We start from the raw sequence: 18,692 nt of genomic DNA, 5'->3' as shown, positions 1-18,692 counted from the left end.
AAAACCCTAAGACAGAAGTTGGTACCAGGGACTTTGGTATTGCTGTGGATAGACCGGACCATGCTTTTGTTTAGAGTAAGATGTACTTTAAGTTGAGAAAACAGTAGCGTGAGTTAAGCACTACTTAATGCAGTCATACTAGTAGTAGAATGAACAACAATTGTGCTGATAACGAGTTGAAATGTTGGGAGCTGGCACAAGAGGTTTCAGAGAAGAATTTTAGAATATTGCCTAGGAATCATAGCTGTGATATTTTGGTGAAGGAAGTGGCTGCCTTTTGCTCTCGTCCAAAGAGTCTGCCTGGGGATAAAGTGAAGAGTTAATTCTGTTGGCAAAAGAAATCTCCAAATAGCCTAGTATAGACTCTGCCGTGTGGATATTAGTGGTAACTGTAATGAAGATTTATAATTAAAAAGGGCAAGATGAGCAGGGTAAATTACAAAAAGTAAATTTTTAGGAGAAAAAGAGGACCAGAAAGTGGAATAAATCTAAATTATGTGTTCAGGGAGTTAAACAGATTAAGACATGGAATAAAGGGAATGGTGACTTCCGGGCAAGATCCTACCTAGGTAAATTTCCAACCTGTGAAAGGGAACTAAAGAAAAAAGTTAGAGCCTGGTGTGGTGGGGCACACCTTTAATCCCAGCACTGTGAAGGCAGAGGCTGGGAGGTCTCTGAGATTGAGGCCAGCCTTGTCCACAAAGCAAGTTCAAGGACAGCCAAGCTTAGACATTGAAGGAAAACAGAAAGCTGATGAAGATGTAACTAAACAAGGGAGTCATGTCCCAGCCGCAGCAAGCAGCAGAATGTGGCAGCTTTGGCTATGTGCTTCTGGCTTTAGAGTTAAGGATAGAAGAAATGGGCTATGGAAATTGCCTCAGTGCCTAAAGAAAGCCACTAAGGCCAGGCATGTGTCAGCAATGACCCTGAATTCAGGCCTAGTGGAGAAGCATTGCCATTGCATGGAGCTCTGAATTTAGACCTGGATTGTCTTGGAAACCCTGAGATGTTAGAGATGACAGAGCTGTGGGAGACCTGCTGAGAAGAGCTGCTAACGGGGAGCCAGCCCAGGAGAAATAAGTGTGTTGCAACAAACAAATCTGAACAGAATTGAAGATTTGAAGAGTGTTTTGACATCAGATGTGGAGATGCAAAGTTTGGAGTTTGTCCAGCTGGTTTTCATTCTTGCTGTGGTCCAGTATTTCCTTGCTCTCTGTTCCCTTCCTTGAGTTTTGGAATGGTCAAGTGTATCCTGTTATATTACATGTTGGAAGACTGTGATCTGTTGTTTTATTTTTATTTTTTTTTACAGGTGATTTCAGTTAAGAGATTATCATGTATCTCAGAAAAGGCTTTGAAATAAGTTGAGACAGGGACTTTTGAAGTTGCATTGAATGAAATTTTTGTATTGTGATATGGTTATAAGCCCTTGGGTTCCAGGGAGTAGGATTGTGTTGGTTGAAAAGAAAAGGCCTCCAGAGAGTGTAGCCCTATAGGAGGTAAAACCTTGTTGGAGGAAGTGTGTCACTGTGGGCACAGGCTTTGAGGTCAAGCTTCAGTCTGTGACACTCAGTCGACTTCCTGTTGCCTGAGAGTCAAGATGTAGTACTCTCAGTTCCAATGCCACAGCATCTTATCTTGTGATGTTGATGTGATATGCCGCCATGCTCTCCATCCTGATGATAACGGACTAAAACTCTGATAGTATAAGCAAGCAATCTCAATAAAATGCTTTATTTATAAGAGTTGCCATGGTCATGATGCCTCTTCACAGCCCTAACTAAAACAACCACAGAAGAAAAGATGTTTCCAATCTCCTTAAGCAGGAGCTGGGGAAGGGAAGACAACTATTAGAGCAACCTTGGAAGAACAAGTCCTGAAGATTGTTATTTTCTTTTTCTGGAAGCCTCATAACTGCTTTATGATTGTTTTTAAAGGATCCATCATCAGTAAGTATATATAAAAACCTCTGTACTCTAAAAATGCTTCCTTAATCACTGGTCACTGTAACCACCCAGCACATCTTAGTGCTTATTAGAGCATTCAAGTGACCTACAGAGGACTCAAAAGGTCATAGTCATTATCTGACCAATGTTAGCACCATTTCCATTCTGAGTTAAATGTTCCAAGATGATTACTTGACCCCTTCTGCCCTTGCCCACTATTCTCTGCATCAGCCCAAGTTTCTATGGCCTTCAACCACACTGAGCCTGTAAACTCACCGTGTACAACCTGCCAAAAAAAGGTCACAGTGCCAAACCCTTGATGATGGAGTCAGAAATGGTTATATTTACTCATTACTTATAAAACAAATGGTTGTTTTATAAGGCAGCATCTCACACTATTTCCATTGTTTCTGAGGCCTCCGCCATGTCTACAGCCTCTTATTACAGACTTCACACCACTTAAGAGCACTAGGGGAGGAGAGAGAGGGATCTAAGGAAGGATTTATTAATCTATCATTATTAGATCAGAAATAGATATTCACTTGCTATAGTTATTTTTTTTTTCAAAACAGCTCAAAGAAAATATCAGCAAATGTACAAATTCTATTGGGATCCTTGGCTGTCTCTTGCCTGACCAACACTAGAATAAAATACTGTAAACATTAGAGAGAAAGCAAATTCCTAGGTAATATGGCCATCTCTACTGACATCACTGGTACCTAGTATAGAGAGACACTTGAAAGTACATTTCGTGAACATGAAGAGTTTACATCAAATAGCAATGTAAAATTGCAGATGGAGGCTGCTCATTCATTTCCCCGCCGCCCAGATCCAAAATAAACACACAGAAACTATATTAATTACAATACTGTTTGGCCTCTTAGTTCTGACTTCTCATTAATTAACTCTTACATCTTAAACTAACCCTTTCCAATTATTTTATATTTTACCACGAGGCTCATGGTTTACCGGTAAGATTCCCTGGTCCCTGTCTCCTTCAGCTGGCTACAAGGTGTCTGTCTGACTCTGCCTACTCTCTCTCTATATATCAGATTTTCCCACCTGGCTATATGTCCCCTGTTATAAGCCCAAAGAAGATTCTTTATTAGCCAACAGTCATAAAATATATTCACAACATACACAGTGAAATTCCACATCATAAAATGAGCCCCAACTTTGTATTCCAGTAGAAAAATATCTAATGTCTCTCTTACTAAACTAACAAATAATTCTGTTTTCAGATAAATACTATAGTTTAAATAAAAATGTAGATAAAAAACTACATAAAAAACAAATTAGTTAAAATTGTGAGCAAACTAACTTTACTTCTGTTGAAGCCTACTGGTCAGTACAATTCTATTGGCTCCATGTTAGTGGGTGTTGGACCTCTTTGCTTCAGGACATTGCTGAATTCTCCTGTGACTGTGATCCAAGGCCAGGGTGGCTCACACTACATTTGCCTGCATGATTGCGAAGTCTCCCATAATTACGGCTTATCTGAGCAAACTTCAAAATGTTTCATAATGGGAAAAGTATTTGTTGGAGAAAGTTCTCATCAAAACATGATTTGCAAAAATGTTGGTCACACAGTTATTTCTCAGTACATGGCCCAGTGTTCCATAAATAACAATGCTGAATGTTTGGAAACTGATCAAGTGAGAATATGGTATCCAACATTTTTTTTATTTATTTATTAACATAGGCTGGGAAGACCAGCATCTTGGTTTACCATATTCAGTTAGCCACGTGCATTTCTAGGCTCTCATAGAGGTTTTTCATTCTTACAATTCAGTGAATTCTGAACTGACTGAGACTTCATTTTAGTTATTTTTTTTGGAAAAAAATTATGATGGATTTTCATGGAAGATCTTGGAAAGCACAACTTGAAGAAAAATAACTCCAGCATGCTACTAAAAACATGTTTATGTTTCAACACTGATACTTGTGGCTAGAGAGATAACTCAGCTGTTAAGTGTGTTTGTTTTTCTTGAAGATGACCTGGGTTCAGTTTCTACCATTACACAGTAGCTTCCAACCACCTGTTACTCCAGTTCCAGGTGATTAGACATCCTCTTCTGGCTTCTAGGGGCTCCTGAATGCACATAAAAACATGCAAGCACAAATATACACATTAAAAAATTGATGCTTTCATTTAATGTTTCTTAAACATTATCACACATAGAAATCATCTGGAAATAAATGGACATTTGGGTTCAGAAAGGCTAAAGTATAATATGAAAATCATTATTGTTATCAGCCCTGTAAGGGTTGCTTAGACTGATAGAATATTGAATGCATCTTGAGCAGTATGGTATATATTAAATCTGCTTCTGAAAAGTTATTAGTATGCATATAAATTCTTCTAAAATTTTTATAATCTTCATATGGGTGGAATTCTTTTTGTTTTTTTAAATTTTTATTATTTTTATTTTTTAGTGTGTGTCTATGTGAAAGTATGCCGCATGGGTTCCAGTGGAGGCCAGGTGAGGGTGTCAGATCCCCCTACCTAACATCTAAGAGCAGCGCACACTCTTAACTGCTGAGCTTGCTGGGGTCTTATTAAAATAAACAAACAAGCCTTTAGGTCCTGTCCTTGGGTTCCTGTTCTANATTTATTTTTATTTTATGTCTCTGAGTGTTTTGTCTGAATGTATGTAAGTACATCATGCATGTGCAGTGCCCACAGAATATAGCATATGGTGTCTGATCCCCTAGAACTGGGGTTGCCAAAGGCTATGAACCAGCAGGAAATCATCTCTCCAGCCCCTCTTTTCTTTATTACCCCGAAGTGATAAATTAGTGCATAGTTTGATGTTCATGATAATATTTCTATAGCCAGAAAGACACCCTTTTGGATTTAAGAAAGTAGATTGCCAAGTTTAATCACCAACTTGGAACAAAATTAAAGACCATCGATGTTGCTCCTGGGTATTCACCAGTGGGAATTGACTGAGCATAACATTGTTGATAATGGGACATTTAAAATAGAGGAGTGTTTTAGAATATCTACACAAGTACAAATGGAAATGTCCTTTAAGACCAAAAAACCTGATGACTGAGATTTGTATCGATAACAAATCCATGGCAAATCAAGAAGTCCGGGTTGGAGGAAGACATGCAGAAGGCTGTACCTTTAGCTCCTTTCAGTGCATTTTGTCTGCTAGGGCAAATCTGTTAAAGTGTTTGGTAATCCAGTTAGTACAGGAGGTTAATTCAATATTTATCCAAGGCCCAGGATGCTCAAACAGAATTCACTAACACCATTACTCTTCGACCTCATGTGCAGATTCTTTGATAAAATTTGTTTGCTCATAGTGAGGCAGGTCATGGTGGTATAGGAGGTCACCCAGAAATGTTAACCGTTGTTTTGTTTTGTTTTGTTTGAGACAGGGTGTCTCTATTTAGTCCTGGAGGTCCTAGAACTTGTTGTGTAGCCCACATAGACCCTGAACTCAGAGTGATGACGGTATTAAAAGTATACACCACTATGGCCTACAGAAATGACCATTTATGAGCACTAAAACTAAGCCTACTTTTTTCTGATGAGATTATTCTTGAACTGATATGATTTTTCTATGTGTGCATGAAGAAAGTATCTAAAGATGATTTTTATCACTTGGACAGCTATATTTATTTGTAACTTTTGCACAAAGAATGAATTATTGTATCAGTTGGAATTGTACACCCATTTCAGCACCAATTAACGAAGCAGAAAACATCTGAACGTATTGTTGTGCTTAATGAGGTCTGTTGGGTTTCTACTGTGTGTTCGATAACGTGCTGGGTAAACAAAGATTGAAAAATGTACTCTCTCCCTAAAGTCTATCAGGGAGAGAAGAGATACAATAGATGACAGCTACAGTGTCATAGGCATGGTGATGTCATGAGTACGCAGGAGGGGGTGTGATCCTTGAGAGGAATTAAGGAAGATGTCAAGATAGCGTGACAACTGAGACGTAACAGGTGGATGACGGCTGCAGCCTTGCTGCTCAACAGGCACCGTGGTGTGAACTGCAGGAAATGCACATGATGCCAAAGCAAAGCATTGGCCGAAAGGTGCAGAGCACAGTATCTGATGAGAAGAAAGGGCGGGCTGAATGTATCGATAATCTGTTTTGGAAAACAGGACTTCCCCATCCGCATGAAGGCATATATAACTGCACATGCTTCAGTGGGGGCATAGACAAGGGATACGTGGAGACTGTGCAAATAGATGTTAAGGAGGGCGAAGCACTGTGGATTCAGCAGGAGGGGAATAGCCAAACATTAGTAGACCTTCCATGAGGGGAAAGGTAGGCTGGCAGGGGATCGGGGAATACCTTCCATACAATGTTCCAGGCATAAGAAACAGAAAACCAGACTCAAACCTTCTTAGGCAATAAAGAAAATGTGTTACCCAGATTTAAAAGTTGCCAAGGTAGGTTGGGCACCATAGTCTTTGGTTTAAATGTTTTGGTTTCATTCTTTGTAATGTCTACAGCCCCATCCTCTTTCGTCTCCGACAGTTTATTTGTTCTGTTTTGTTTTCTGGCTGGTTTGTTTTCTTTTGTTTTTACAAGCTATCTTTTCTCAAAGCAGTAGAAAAGGCTGCAGAATTTCATGAGGTAAAAATTCATAATTACAACATTGCAGGCACAATACCTGAGATTCATTCTAGATGGGCAGGAGCCAGTTAGTCATTGCTTTAGGATGTAAACTTGTTCAGAGGCATATATGTTAACTCAATCTTTTCTGGGGCAGTCAGCCTCAGAGACAGTGCCAACGGGGAGAAAAAAGTCCAAGAAGAAGTAAGAGGACCTGTCTCTGCCTCCAGAGTGCTGGGATTAAAGGTGTGTGCCACCACTACCCAGTGAAAAGGAAGCCATTTTCAATTGTTTATTTGATTCTTTCTGAAGTATTGAACGGAGAGTTGAGCTCTCATCGTGGACATCTGTGAAGTACAGACGTAAGCAGGAATAAGCGTGTGAAACTGTCTTGCAGCTCATCAGTCATGAGCGACCCTTCTCTGTTTTCACCCACCTCCTCCACCACTGTGTTGATTCCTAGGTTACTTTAGACCAACCTACAGACACTACGCCATTTTAACTCTGGATTCTTTGCTGTGATCTCAAATAAAGCACTTAAATAGCAGGATATTACTATACCAAGTTTTGTCAGAGTCCATAAAAAAATTAAGCAGACCAGGTATTTCAAACTTCTATTTTTGAATGTTGCTTTTTGACCTTGACTATTTATTTGTTGGGGGAAAAGAAATGAAAGTTTAGAAATCATCATTTCTAAATAATAAATATATTGTATAATTATATGCTCATAGAATTTGTCATTCCTATGGCTGGAGAGCTCCAAACCTCAATGTCTGATTCCCAGGTATAATAACCCCAAACTTTATGTTTTGAGAACCACAGTGTCCTACAATGATATGTTTTTCAAAAAACCCAACTCTCATCTCTAGATGTCTGCTCTTTTTATTTTTATTATTAGTTAAATATACTTTTAACTGAAAAACAAAAGATAAAATATTAATGTGACCTCACAAATCCAGTGCCTGTGTGTGTTTCAGTCTTGCACATGTCACGACTGCAAAGAAATGCAATGAAATAAAGCCAGAGTGTTTTCAGAAGCAGGATGAGATTTTCACAAAGGGTGCACCACTAGCCCCCCCCCGCTTTGAAAAAAACTACATGACTCATTTCGCTGGCAAAGACGATGGCTTCTGAGCCTTTATTTCAAAGCAATGAGAAAGGAAGGATGAACCATAAGAAGGATTGGGACCTCAGTCTTTCAATTGCAGGAATTCCAATTGATTAGCTGTTAGAACAATTCCCCTACCTTCAGCACACCAACTCAATTTGTCTGTTGATACATTCTTTGCAATTTGTGAAGGCCTTCTGTCCAATCAAGAATGCTAAACACCAACTATTAGTTCAGTTCTGCTTTGTAGGTTGGAATTGTCTTCTGTACATTGTAGAACTCCACAACCCAGTTAGCCAAAGCCCTACCTGCAGCCAAGGGACGTGCCAGAAATTCTCAAATGAAGGTGAAAATGGCATGTGAACATAGCGATGCCATTGTCTTCCTGGTTTGCTACGGCCAGGTTCCCTCCTCATGTTACCAACCTGAGAGAGCCCTCCTCCCTGAATTTTTTCCATCAGAAGTAAGGGAGATCTCTTCCCTTTCCATACAAACAACTTAGGCAGCCAATCAACACTGACAGGTGATGATGGAGGGGCAGTTTAGAAGGAAAAAGCTATACACCTACAATCTTTCTTCTTAGAACCTGCTTGAGTAATTTTGAGTTAAATTCCACCCACAAAAAGCACAAAGAAGGGCAACACTGTCAATTTTTCGGTGTCGTGGAGTGTGTGCTGTTTTCCAGTGTTGATTCTGATAAAGCAACCTTAGTGTGATGAACCCCTGAAAAACTAGAATTTAACCAGCTTGTGGAAGAACCACGGTGTCAATATGTCATAAAATGAAGGTCCGTGAGACTTTCAATTGCTGACTAAATGGACAAAAAGATTCTTTCTCTGGGCAGGCAGCCTCATCTTTCAGTACATCTCCCAGGAAAATGATGGTGCCGCTTATCTAAATCATCTTCTTTCTCCATCTTTCTTCACACTGAAAGGAACACAGGTGAGATGTAGCACCAGTATTTGAAAACGGCAGTAATCAGTAACAACACCTGCCTTGACAGATTGGTGTGGGCAGAGAAGCAGCCCTCTTTCCTAAAGGACAAGTCAACCAATCATATTAAGCCTATGAGTCATGTGCCGCAAGATTTAAATTCATCTCTGTTAAGAGGCATTTCTCAGCCCCTGTGACTGTCCAGTGACCTCTTGCTATGCATATGAGAACTTTTTGCCTCTCTCTCTTTTGTTTAGCCACAGACATGGGTTGTGAAATCTACAGCCTTTGAAAGGAAGGATTGAATGACAGATCGGACAGTTCAAGCTGGCAGTCTAGATGTGTACCTTGTCAAAGGGAAAGAAAAACCAAGGTCTAGAAACATTTATTGAAGGCAAAGTAGACACAGTGGCTAGTAACACTTAGTGGATATAACTGACTGTATAATACCCATAAACTCACTTTTTGAGCTTAGGTTGACAGGAATGGGGAGATGCTTTAGGTAGAGGATTTTCTGCTCTTCTAAAAACACCAGGTTTGCTTCCTAGCATCCAGGTCAAATAGTTCACATCCATAACTCCAGCTCGAGGAGATCCGATACCCAAGGGACTGACAGATACACACAAATAAAAATAAATTTTGAAAGAAGACAGAAGTTATAGGTTAAAAACTAAAGGGAAACTGTAAACTTGAAAAGTAACAGATCATTACCTTTTAATAAGCCTAAGGGTAGGTTCCTACTGAAGCAGATATGACACCAGCACTCTGCACCTGAAAAAGATTAACCAAAGGAACGCTTCCTAACAATGCAGATAGTCCAGTCTCAACTTTAGTTTAGTCTCAACTGACTGAGACATATCAACAAAAAAGAAAACCGTGCCTCTGAGAGCTAAGATAACTGTAGCTATGCACCCTCTATCTCAGGAACACCACAAAGAAAGCAAGTGAAAGCCCTGGTATTTCCAAAACAGATAATGTCCAAATTATTAAGGATACTCTCCCTTCTCTGTTCACTCTTGTGGCAAACACTGCTAAGAGTTACTATTTCAGCCTCTTTGGCTTGTTAAGAGAACTCTGGATTTCTTTTCCTGGCTTTCATGGATATAATGGAGGGGGGAAGCCCCCTCAAAACCTTCCCAGCCATATCTGCATCTGAGGATTCTGTAAAGACTCCTGGGCCCGCTGGGCAGAGCTCTGAGAAACACTGCAAAAGACGCAGGACCAGCCACTGCAGCTTCTTAGTCCTTCGGTCCTTCCTGCCATCCTTCGCGCAGCATGCTCCTTCCTACATGCTCATGGGCCGGTGACCATGATGCAAGACCACACATTAATAAAAATGGCAAGGCGGAGAGCGGAAGGGAATGACTCCTCAGCACTACTGTAGAGTCCTGGAGCTAGCCATGCGTCACCTGACACCAGACACTTTTAAGGAGAGCGTGTTTATTCTGGCTTCCTGTTTGAGAGGATCATCCCATAATGGTTGGAAAAACAGGGCAACAGGGAAGGCAAAGCAAGGGCAGTGGTGTCTCAATCCCTGTTCTACTTCTGTGAAGAGACATCATGACCAAGACAACTTATAAAAGAAAGCATTTAACTCCGGATTTGTTTAACGTTTCAGAGGCTGAGTCCATGACGGTCGTGGCAATGAGCGTGGCAGCAGGCCTCGAGGCCTTGTGCTGAAGCTGAAGCTGAGAACGAACATGGTGACACGTAACGGTGAGAGAAAGAGAGAAGCAGAGAGGGCTAACTGAAAATTTCGTCAGAGGGTTTTAATCTTCTGCGCATGACCCCAGTGGCATACCTCTTCCAAGAAGGCCACAATGTCTAATTCTTTGCAAACAATTTCCCCAACTTCAGACCGAGCATTCAAATAAGTGAACTGATGGGGGCCATTCTCACTGAAGCCCCCACAAATAAGCCGGCCAGGCACCATACTTCATTCACAGTCAGGAAACTCCAGATGCTTTCCAGGTGAGGAAAATGCAGCTCCTAAGGTATTTAATACTCAGTTTCAGAAGTGTCTGTTATTTATCAATATAATACCCAAGTATATTTCATTTATTTAATATACCATGGTGCATATATATATGCTAATAAACATTTAATGATGTAAAATGTTTTCTGAAGTACAAATTACTAGATCAAGATCTGAAGAAATTGGCTAGCATAAGGTCTTGTAGTTATCTAGACTGTTTTTCTGTGTCTTGCACCACACGAGCCCAGCTTTTCTGATCTCCTCCTCCATCTGCCCATCGCAGCCTAGAGCTAGTGGACTGTCACAAAGGTCCTCTTCCTTCTTTCAGTCTTACACACCGCTTTACATAGCCATCGTTTCTTTACTGGCTGTCTCACACAAGAGAGGATTCTAGGTGGAGAGCCATGCTGCCCTAGATTATCTCATGTCATCAGCTTGGGATTTTCCTATTTAATGTCCCCGGTCATCTTCTCAAAGTGTGTTTTCATGTGGTCACATCATCCCTCGCTTAGAAACCTAAAGGGCTGCTGATAACCATGACGAAGTCAAACTAAAATCTTTGCATTTCATCGACAACCATTAGGAGTCTTGAGCACGCGCAGTTCTTCAGTCTTGTGGTACCTCTTCTCCCGTGTTGTGTGTTTTCAAGTTCACTGAACTGTTGTCTCAGTAATGTATGTAGAGTGCTTCACACAGTCAGGACTAAGCAAAAACAGTCATTCATAAAAATGTAGCTCAGACAAACCACACTCTTTCAAACACCCTTCCTTTGCATATCATTTTTGCTGACTATTTCTGTACACCTCCCTCCCCAGTAGGCCCCCTGTTCAGAGTTCCAACTCAGCTGCAGTGGTATGAGCCCTGGCTGGGTCTAGTAACATAGACAACAGAATTTGTATTTCGTGTCTCATGCTCATATGCTAGACAAGAAAAGTTACAAAACTGCCGAGGAGAATTATTCATACCTTCACTTAGATCTCATCAGATAGGTTCAGGTTCCAGATAGCTGCACACTGATTATAACGCAGTCGGAGAGCAAGGAATTTCCTTTAGAAGAGGCTATAATTGGAAGCTGATTGTTGCAGATGCCTCGTAACCTGAACCGTTCAGCTGTGCAGTGTTCAGAGACAGTGGTAATACCCGCCCGATGCAGCAAATGCAACCAGGTTAACTTCCTATTTATTGTGTACCTAATATGTGCGTCTTGGTGGAGTTGTTAAAGTAGGAACATTTCAGGGGACTTAGGAGCTAGGAAATGAGACAGGTTAGATTTGCAAGAGACTTAACACTAAAGGAAAGGAAATGTATTATCAAACTGCTGGGTTTAGGTAAACAAACGAGAAAGTGAAAAAAAAAACCAGGACTAACAAAACTCAAAGGAAAATAAAAGATAAAGCAACCGAATGCCTCAATACAGCCAACCAATCAGTGTTATGAATGCAGTGTGTGAAAATGCAAGACAGACAGCAGGTCATGGTTTAGAATGGGAAATGTGAGTTGAAGAATTTAATGTTCAAGGTACTGAGGGAGTGGGGGGGGCGGAGAAAAAGTCCACTGAGCAACTGCAGGTTCAGAGTGCAGTGAGAGCTGAGAATTAGAGTTGGCAGGGGAGCCCAGAATCCATGAGGTTAGAATGTTAGTCATCTGCTCCTCTAGGCAGGCAAGGCTTCCAAAGTGATGACCAGATTTGAGGTGAACAGCAAGGCTCAAAGAATGATGGTTGGTATTAATTATCAACTTGACACTCTTGGAGGCAAGGCTCTGGGCACACCCGTGAAGTGTTATCTAGATTCAGTTGGCTGCTGGTAGGATCTGTGAGCATTAGCTAGAGGAGGTTAATTGCTGCTCATACCTATGAAGCAGTGTCTACATTAGTTGTAAGGAGGTGGCAGGATGCACCTTAATTTAGGAGGCCCAACCCATGGGCTGGGGTACAAGACTCAGTATAAAGGAGAAGGGGGACTGAACATCACTAGCATGTACCACTCTCTGTCTCCCGACTGCAGATGCAATGGACCCCTGCTCCCAGGACCTTCTCCCTGCTGTAAATGGTAGCTTTGAACTGGAAGCCAAAATAAACCCCTTCTCCCTTAAGTTGCTTTTGCCAGCCACTTCGTTACAACAGGAAACAGCAAATGAAAAACTCTATGTGTTTCTAGTAGACTGTCTGTGACAAGTCATAAAGCCTAGCAGACCTGAACACTACAGCCATCCTGGGATATAGGTACTTACACAGCGATGGGAGAACATTGGAAACAGCCCAGGATAATTCCCTCTCCCTCCATTCACTCGTATACATGCACCACAGTCTAATATGAGAAAAAGAAGAAAGGTTTCTTTTTTGTTTGTTTGTTTGTTCTGCTTTTTTCAAGACAGGGTTTCTCTGTAGCTTTGGAGCCTGTCCTGGGACTCCCTTTGTAGACCAGGCTGGCCTCGAACTCACAGAGATCCGCCTACCTTTGCCTCCCGAGTGCTGGGATTACAGGCGTGTGCCACCATCGTCCGGCTGAAAGGTTTCTTTTAATTGAAATGGTCAAGGAAACTGTTCTTCTCTTGAGAAATTGTAAGGCTGAAATTACTTGTGAGAAACTGTAGTGATGTGGGTGGATCTGAAGCCCTAGCTTTTCAGTGATGTGATTTGCAGTGGGCAGCTGCTGAGAGAGGGAAATACATTTTCCTGAAGAGTACAGCCCCCACAAAGTCAACCTCGCTCCAAGGAAAGGCCACACATCCAAAAAATATATGGTCAGCCAAATTGGACTTGACAGCCATAAAAGCAAAAAAAAAAAAAAAAAAAAAAAAAAAAATAAAAAAANAAAAAAAAAAAAAAAAAAAAAAAAAAAAAAAAAAAAAAAAAAAAAATTAAAGAAAAGGACACGAAGTTGACTAGGTAGAGAAAGGGAGCTGTCTTTAGTGATCTTTTTATTGCTGTGATAAGATACCATGACCAAAGCAATTTATAGAAGTATGAGTTTATTAGGGTTTATCATTGCTGAGGGCGAGTCCTTGACCATCACTGCAGAAAGCATGGCAGCAGGTAGGTAGATGGACATAACACCAGGGCTGACATCCTTATCCTTATGAGCCTTTAGGGACCATTCCCATCCAAACCACCACCATAAATCTGGGTAGATCTAGGAGAAGCTGGAAAAGGGATAACTATGATCAAAGTACATTGTTTGAAATTTTAAAGGAACTAATAATTTTTTAAAGACAGTGTAATGAGTCTTCTATGAAGATGATGGAATGTTTTTTTTTATTATTGAGATTTCATGAAGATGTAAAATATTGGAAGAGTATTGGGTAGTAGGAGTCTAGCCAGGAACAAAGAAGTACAGAAAATCTTTGGCAGAAAAATACAGCAAGAACCAATAGCCAGAGAAGTTGTCTTTCAGGCACAGATGACAGCTTGTGAGGCACAGGGGAGTTGGGTGGCATCAGGGCTTAACGGAACACCAGGGATAAGAGCTGTGGAGGCTGGCTCAGGCTGCGCTACGAGTGTGTCTTAAGAAAAATGATGTTATTCTTCTATGTCCTTTGCTCTGAGCTTGCATGTAAACCTTGTAAAAAGTCTTTATAGCATGTCTCACCCTGGTGTATTCAAGTTAGAATTCCATTGCCTTCATATTTCTACCACCTTCTGGAAACCTTCAAGGAGGCTGCCAAGCCTTGATTGGATCTCATCTTCAGGATGATCCTGTCAGCTTCAGTCAGAGATAAAAAGCCAGAAAAAGAATAAGAGAAAATTGTTCATTAATGGGTTAGTGTGTATTTCGGCTCTTAAGTTTATGTTAGAGTATAGTAGTTTTGAAAGTATAATTTCAAACTGCTAAAAGGACAGTAAGAAATCATCATTCTCTCCGACTTCCCTCTGAATTACTACACTAACCCAGACAGTTCCTATTTTACCTATGTGAGTTAAAATGAATACAGACCTTGAGCTGGGCATGTGGTTTTATTGGCCTAGGGCTTGCCTAGCCTGCAGGAAGCCCTGAGTTCAACTTCTAACACTCCATAAACTCGGTGTGGCAATGTATGCTTATAATCTTAACACTGGGGAGGTAGAGGCAGGACGATGAGAAGCTCCGATGTGATTCTTGGAGCATAGCAAGAGGAGGGAGAGTGAGCGGCCATTCTCACTGGCTGGGAAGTTGTAGAGCAATCAGTTAAGTCCTCTGTTATTTTTGAGCAGAGAAGGTAGAAATATCAATGGATGCAGTCTAGTGAGATTTCCTGGAAAGAGGAGGGCTCTCTTAAAAAGGGCTTGACTTGAAGAGGCACATACTTCCCATGTAAGTATGAGTTAGCTCTCTGGGAACAACACAGAAGGAGAAATCCAGCTGCTGTAAGTCTTTCCTGATGGTGTCCTGCTTGACCACACACATACATGTACACGCAAATAAATGAATGAATGAACAATTAAATAACAAAGTTCAAAAAAATAAGGAAGAATGAAAGCCTGAGATTAGCAACAACTGATAAATGTGAACGGAGAGACAAGCTTAATCTTCCAGGCCTGTCTTAAACAATTTTTATAAAGTTGTTTCTGCCGGAAAAAGAGAGAAACCCAGCTGGAAAAGATTGGATTATGGGTATTGCCTTCCCACCCAAGGTTATTGTTTTAAATTGCCTCAGGGCAGAGGTCATTAATCTAAGGTCTAGGAGGACCAGCAACGAGTAGAAGCCCCTGGCATGGAGTCAGGAATTCTCAGATTCACAGTCTATTTCTAGAAAAGATCATTGGCTGTGTTATTAACCATGGAATTGACTGGAAACACCTGAAGCCTACTGGGTTCTTACAGGAACTGTATTACCAAAGAAAGCCCAAGGTTAAAAAACAATGGCCTGTGACCACCTGGATATTGGCAATTCCCTCATCTCCTAAATTTTCCCCAACAGTTTGTAAACAACTGAAGGCTGTATAACCCTGGAAAGCCCATTTTCTCCTGTATTCGTCTCCAGTCTTTGACATGAAGGAGAGTTATATTGCTGTGGGTATGGTAACTGCCGAAACAAACAGATCCCGTGTTTAAGTATGGATAACATAATAAGAATTTAATTCTCAATTACATAACAGAACAGTAAAACGTTGGATGGTACAGTAATCATCCATGTAGTAATTTGGGAACCTAGGCTGACAGAAGCTGTACCCTACTGAATTTGTATGTTTTAAATCAACCAGTGTCTCACTAGAAATGTGTGTGGAGGGGTGGTAAATACACATTGGTGGTGTTATGGGCCCAGCCAGCAAGTGACACATGACACTTCCACTAATGTTCTAGGAAATACAACTCAGCTTCTGTAGTTAGAACCAAGTTCAGGGAAATCTAAAAAAGTGGCTCCCCAGGTCCCAGGGAAGAAGGAAGTATTGAAAGGCACGTAACTATTTCTGGCCCTGGAGAAAAAAAGTCCATCAACTCCTGGTAGGAACTGAGACTGTACAGTAGTGTGTTCACCTCCCTCCCCCTAATGCTAGGGCAGAAAGCTCTCATCCCATCCAACAGGACACAAGTCCTGTGAAGCACTGGGTTTGGGGTACTTTCTAGTGCCCCCTTTCAGAATCACGGTTGACAAGCCCAGCTGTTCCAGTGTGTGTTGGATAGACTGGCAAGAAAACTGTGTTCTAAGTGACACATTCCCAGACTGTGATGGCAAAAATGAAAAATAAAGGACAAGACATGTCCAGTGTGAAACTGGATGTCAACTCATGTGTCTGTGCCACCTTCTTTTAAGAAGGCATGGGGACATTTTATGAGATGAGAGAAGGCTTGAACAAATATAAATGGAAAAAGCTGCCCGTAAATTTAGGAGTTTGTTGAATCAAGAGTGACCCTAAAAGGTTGCTCTTGATTGCTATCCAACATCAATTCCCTGCTTCTGCCTTTTAGGCAGAATTAACATTTTGCTCAGGTGACCTGTTATATTCTTCTTAATTATGCTTCATCAAAACTGGCTACCTGTAGTAAGGAGGGCACTAGTTAGTTCCTGGCTGCTTAGCCCTGAAATAATCACACAGAAACTGTATTAATTAAATCACTGCTTGGTCCATTAGCTCTAGCTTCTTATTGGCTAAATCTTATATATTAATTTAACCCATTTCTATTAATCTATGAATCTCTATGTGGCTGTGGCTTACTAGCTAAAGTTCTGGCGTCTCTCTGGTGGGACTACATGGCTTCTCTCTCATTCCACCCTTCTTTCTCCCGTCATTCAGTTCATTTTTCCCTGCCTACCTAAGTTCTGCCCTATCAACAGGCCAAGACCGTTTTCTTTATTAATTAACCAATTGTATTCACAACATACAGAGGGGAATCCCACATCAGCTACCTCCCTTGCTTTGCCTATGGTAGAGAAAAACAGCATGTTATGATATTGTAGTCATGAAAAGTAGGGGAGATCCACTGAATGACTTTAGCAAAGAATTTTCTACTAATAAAAAAGATTCGTAGACATCCGTCTGCTTTTTCTACCCAATTGTTGTACATGTATACAAGATCCAGAACTTGGACAACACGTGTGACTAAATGGTATCTGGATTGGACTGAAGTCCACAGATGAGAGAAAGAGAGAAGGAGAGAGAGAAAGAGAGAGAGAGAGAGAGAGAGAGAGAGAGAGAGACAGAGACAGAGACAGAGACAGACAGAGAGAGAGAAGAAAGAGAGCAAGACACAGAGCATTTAGGTTGTAGCTATTTCTTTAAAACATTAGCTAACTGCCTTAGAGTCAGTTGATAAGACCTGTAGATTTCTTACTATATACAATGACCCGTTTTGATTACTAATTATAGCAATTTGAGTCGTGTTCACTGTCACTTTTAACTGAAAGTCTCTATCCTAGTCATTTTTGACTCAGTATAACACAATACTACAAATAAAGTAATGTGCAGACTAACATATATTATTTCATATACTTTTGGAGATTGGGAAGCCCAGGACTGAGAGTGTTATTTTTAACAGTGGGGCTTCTTGATGTCTCATCCAGCATTTCAAAGCAAAATAGCCAAGCTCACTCACTAAGGAAATGCATTCTTGTGATTAAACACCAATACCACAATAACAACATTAATCTAACCGTGAGGACAAATACTTATGATTTAATGACCTCTTAAACATCCCAAGGGGTAGAGCCCAAGAGATAGTTAAATGAAAAGAACACTTGTGCTGTAAGCACTAGGATTAGTCTGGGTCTCTAACACCCATGTAAAAAGCCAGGCGTGGATGCATAAGCAAAGTCTAAGGAAGCTGACTGGATTCCAAAATCTCACTAGCCAGCCATCATAGTCAAATGGAAAGCTTCCAACTGGGTTAGACATCTTGTCTCGTGGCAGTGTACAATAGAGATAGACACCTGCTCTCCTCTCTCCTCCCAATAGTACTTCACACACACACACACACACACACACACACACACACACAAATGGTACCTATGAGGAATTACATTTTACTAGGGATTAAAGAATTGAAATTCCAATATATCAACTTTGGGGAGCACATTCAAATCATTGTAACCACTTGACTAATATTAATAAAAATTCTTAGTGTTATACTATTCACACCCAAGGCATTAGACACAGGGGATCTGAGGGTTAGTATCTTTTCTTAGAAAATAGAAAGTGTTTTATAACTGGTAAGTACATACACACACATATGCGAGTGCACACACACACATACAATACCCTTTGTAATCTCACATAGCATCAAGAACAGTATGTGTGTGAGTCTGTTTCATGATGGTAATATGTTTAAATTGATCCATGTACATTGTGTGCAACTCAGTCCACATGTTTGAAAACTAGTATCAGTGATGTATGCTTGGTTATGATGCAGGCTGTGATCATGTCAGAGAAACCACTATATTGACCTCCATAGGATGGTGGGGGTAACCATCAGAGGACTGACTCTAAAAAGAAGGCCTGCAACTAGAAGAGATTGAGAATGTTCCTTCAGGTTCTATTATATAGCAGCTATTGCTTTGGACAGATAAATAGAAGCATAAATAGAGACTTGCAGATGTGGGTGGCTTACACAGTATTTTAGGATCAGTGTTTGTTTGGGAATTTGGCTTTTTGTTAGCTTTTTTAGCAACTGAACATTTCCTATGGATGTTTCTGAAGTCATCGCAGATAATTTTCTTCCCATTCTATTCTT

The sequence above is a fragment of the Alexandromys fortis genome, unplaced genomic scaffold (assembly GCF_014885135.2).
Source record: "Alexandromys fortis isolate MF-2015 unplaced genomic scaffold, M_Fortis_MF-2015_v1.1 scaffold_43, whole genome shotgun sequence".
In the NCBI taxonomy this organism is placed as follows: Eukaryota; Metazoa; Chordata; class Mammalia; order Rodentia; family Cricetidae; genus Alexandromys; species Alexandromys fortis.
The sequence above is the reverse complement of the archived record's forward strand: the minus strand, read 5'-3'. Positions refer to the sequence as shown.